This window comes from Pinus tabuliformis, chromosome J (genome assembly GCF_031772625.1).
Source record: "Pinus tabuliformis cultivar Carrire ecotype Pingquan chromosome J, CPIR1, whole genome shotgun sequence".
In the NCBI taxonomy this organism is placed as follows: Eukaryota; Viridiplantae; Streptophyta; class Pinopsida; order Pinales; family Pinaceae; genus Pinus; species Pinus tabuliformis.
In genome coordinates this window covers 435,932,376-435,936,697 of record NC_142295.1, presented here as the reverse complement: position 1 = coordinate 435,936,697, position 4,322 = coordinate 435,932,376, and positions in this window count along the sequence as shown.

Sequence of the window (4,322 nt, the reverse complement as noted above, 5' to 3'; positions counted from 1 at the left end):
TTGAGCTCAATCCCTTAGTACGAGGATGAGAAAATTTATATATTTTATGAATTTCATAGTGTAGGGGTTGGATTTTTGCAGAAGGTTGGACTCTTGAGAAAGCATTGAGCTTCATTGTACACTCATATTTTCATTTTTGCTAAGGAATTGAGACTAGGATTTGCAACACTCTTTGGGATTCATGTGGCAATGTGTCTTGGTATAGTGCTTCTCTTTGTAATTGTGAATTTGTTTATGTGATTGTATGCCATTATCTATCTTATTTATTCTGAACTAAACAAACAAGAGTGTAAGTAGAATCCATTGAAAGTGCAGTGCTCTACTTGAAGTTTGCTTTAGTTATTTGATGTTTTCAACTGTTTGGGGAGGATCCATGATTGCTATTGCCCTCTTCAACACCTCACATGTCTACTCCTTCCATCTCACTCAAATTTAAGTGCCAAAATGATTGCCTACCTTGCCCCATTGAGATCTCTACAAAATAGAGCCTCAATCCCCACAATCCCAAAATGTGCCTTTCCCTCTGAGCCAATAAATCATCATTTTATTAAATCAACTCTCTTGCACATATACCTAGCCTAAGATCAGAAGATATTTCAGTCATCTCAAGCCCCCATAGATCATAATTCTGAGATTGACCCAGAGAGAGACCTCTCCTGACCTGGTAGCGCTAGCTACCAGGCTGAGCGTGGTTTGATGTTGGCCCTAGATTCTACCTTTTCAGCCTGAGGTATATTTAGGCACTAACATCGTGGTGACCATACTGGGGAGAAAATTTTATTTGTTTGTTAGTGTTATTTTTTTTTTATAGACTACAGACAGAGCCTGAAGTTAGCCAGGTAGCCTTCGAAACGCTATTGCTTTGCATTAGCGAAAGTAGATAAAAGCTGCTTCAATCAATCTTCGATCTAGTCTTATAAACGGAGTATCTAACTTGCAAATTTCCTCAGTAACATGTATCAAGTTCAGATCTGATTGTTGATGGTGGACAACGATTAGACACATATGAAGGCTGAAATCATCTACCTGGCGACTCCATTGTTCGAAGTCTCGAGTTTCAAATTATTGATGGTGGCTCCACTGGCTAAATGAAGGACTCAGATGTTGCTTCTATTTGTTCAAGGTATTCATGTATCAATTTTTCTAATCTTCTTAGTTTTCCTAATCAATTACCAAAGGATGCATACATTTTGAGTAATGGCCCTAAATTCAATGGGGAAGATCTGAATTTGACTCTAGAACATATAGAAAATTTTAAAACATTTGTGGAAATTCTTAGAGTTAAAAAGGAAGATGTCTTCATCAGATTGTTCTTTGATTCGTTTCAAGGCAAATGTAGAAAATGGATTGAAAGTTTTCCTATCAGATCTATTAAGTCCTTTGCGGATTTTTGGCATATCTTTCTTGAAACAAGGATGGAGAAAGAGGAAGAATTCAAAATAGAGGTGCCCTCTATTCAAGGTTTTAGAGAATGGGAAGATATGTGCACAGATGATGAGGTAGATGAGAACTTTGCTTCATCTCTTTCTTCTTATCTGAAATCTTGTCGATGCAGCCATGAACTTAAGCTCAATTTTTTGCAAGAGTTTGCCATCAAAATTGAAGGAGATCTAATTGAATTGGAGACCCAAATACAGTCCCAGGATCTGCACTGTCGAGTTCCATTCTTTGGGGACCTTTTTCAGCAGAAGGAATAGAAGGTAAGGTTGCCCGTGGATATTTGCATTGATAGTTTGCAGTTGGGAACATGTATTGAGGAGTTGGGGCAGCAGACAAAGTCTGTTTTTTTCGATCCTAATGCAACATACATGGAAATTTTTTTCAATTTGAATGATAGATCAAATTTTCTTTTACATAACCAGACTTGTTATGTACATGTATGGCTGTCAGCATTTACATTTGTGTCTTGGTTGAAGCACTTTCAAGCAGCATCCTTGTCACAGTTACTTGATTGGTTGATATGGCATTACAACATTACTTGATCTATCAATTTTGCAACAAAGTGGGTTAGATTTGTACATAAATAAGCTGCCTGAGGCAACATTTCAGTTTTCGGTATTTGTTTATGTACATGTTGCAGTATGTATATGTTTTTGGATTGGTATGAGTTGTTTTGGGTTTTCATTTTGAATCCATGCCCAATGGATGAGGCACTTGATCTACGGTGTTCTTGACACCTCCAAGGAGCTGCCATCTCCATGGATCCGATGTTAGTTCCAATGTTCACAGCCTGTCACCAGGGATCAACATGAGCTCTTACTATGTTTGATTTTGTTAGACGTTTTGCACATGATGTTCAGCACAAAACATGTAACAAGTGGCTCCATCAGAAGAAGCTCAGAAAAATCTTTCCAACGGTATATCACACTCTCATAACCGGTTCTTGGATTAGAAGAAATGAATGAGTGTTCTTCGTTATGCATGTTTTAAGGTCAGTTGCTGCACACAATGACAAGTTTAGTACAATATCAGTTTTTGAAATAATGGTAAGGAATTTTTCAAAAGTGAAAGAGGTTTTTGTTCATCACATACCAAATAACAAAAACATCCTTCAGTTTATTCACAGGCACTACTATGTGGGAGATATACAGTGATATTTGGAGCCTACATTAAAACAAAGAAAGTTTTTCATATTTTTTACTGTTTTAGTCATTTTAGTGCGAGGCCATTTTACAACAGATGGAAAGTAATTTTGCAAAACCCAAGGAGGTTTTTGTTAAACACAATCCATATAACAAAATCCTCTTTAAGTTTATTCACAGGTGTCACGACTTGGGATATGTGATTAGATCTTTACAACTCATTCACATATTTAAATTTTTAATGATTTTCTGTTTTAGAGATGATTTTGTGGAATAGATTACGAGCAACTGGAAATGAATTTCCCAAATTTGAGAGAGGTGTTTCTCCAAAATGACCTTATCTACAAAAATATCTTTCGGTTTTGTAATAGGTGCTATGGTTTAGGAGATAGGAGTTCATCTTCAATACCTATTTTCAGAAATTTGGCCCAAGTTTAATGTAACTGATTCTATTTTGAAGAAAATGGTTGAGCTCAATCCCTTAGTACGAGGATGAGAAAATGTATATATTTTATGAATTTCATAGTGTAGGGGTTGGATTTTTGCAAAAGGTTGGACTCTTGAGAAAGCATTGAGCTTCATTGTACACTCATATTTTCATTTTGGCTAAGGAATTGAGACCAGGATTTGCAGCGCTCTTTGGGATTCATGTGGCAATGTGTCTTGGTACAATGCTTCTCTTTGTAATTGTGAATTTGTTTATGTGATTGCATGCCATTATCTATATTATTTCTTCTGAACTAAACAAACAAGAGTGTAAGTAGAATCCATTGAAAGTGCAATGCTCTACTTGAAGTTTGCTTTAGTTATTTGATGTTTTCAGCTGTTTGGGGAGGATCCATGATTACTATTGCCCTCGTCAACACCTCACCTGTCTAATCTTTCCATCTAACTCAAATTTAAGTGCCAAAACGATTTCCTACCTTGCCCCATTGAGATCTCTGCAGAACTGAGCCTCAATCCCCGCAATCCCAAAATGTGCCTTTCCCTCTGAGCCAACAAATCATCATTTTATTAAATCAACTCTCTTGCACATATACCTAGCCTCAGACCAGAAGATATTTCAGTCATCTCAAGCCCCCATAGTAATTTGCTAAGATTGACCTGTAGAGAGCCCTTTCCTGACCTGGTAGGGCTAGCTACCAGGCTGAGCGTGGTTTGATGTTGGCCCTGGATCCTACCTTTTCAGCCTGAAGTAGATTTAGGCACTAACAAAACACAAGGAAATAACCAACCAAAGTTTTATAACATGTATACCATGAATAAAAAGATTGTAAAAAACATAAACCTTACATAAAGTAATTGTCATCAAACTTCAGATAAGACTCATGTCCATAAAGGAAAGTGCTTGACAACTGTAAAGCAGTTCACAGTAATCAAGCATCTATAAGCATCAGTAAGCATACAGTTAGCAAATCATATACCATCCATGTGTAGAAAAACAAAGTTTGTAGAACAAGACAACACATGAACAGATTGTGTATCAAAGAAATCTCAGGAACATCTGATCCATCAAGCGAAGAATACTCATGGCACCACAACGTAAATGATTTGCGTAATTCAATAGTGGAAAATGACAATTACTCCTTCCATATTTCAGAAGAGCATAAGTTCTCTCAAAAACAATATTGTCCTAAAATAAGTCGTCAACTAAAAGTCCTTTACAATGTATGATGAGGGTGTATTTATAAAATGAGGGTGGCTCTTGACCTACCCCTAACTATTGAGCTTCCTCGTGAC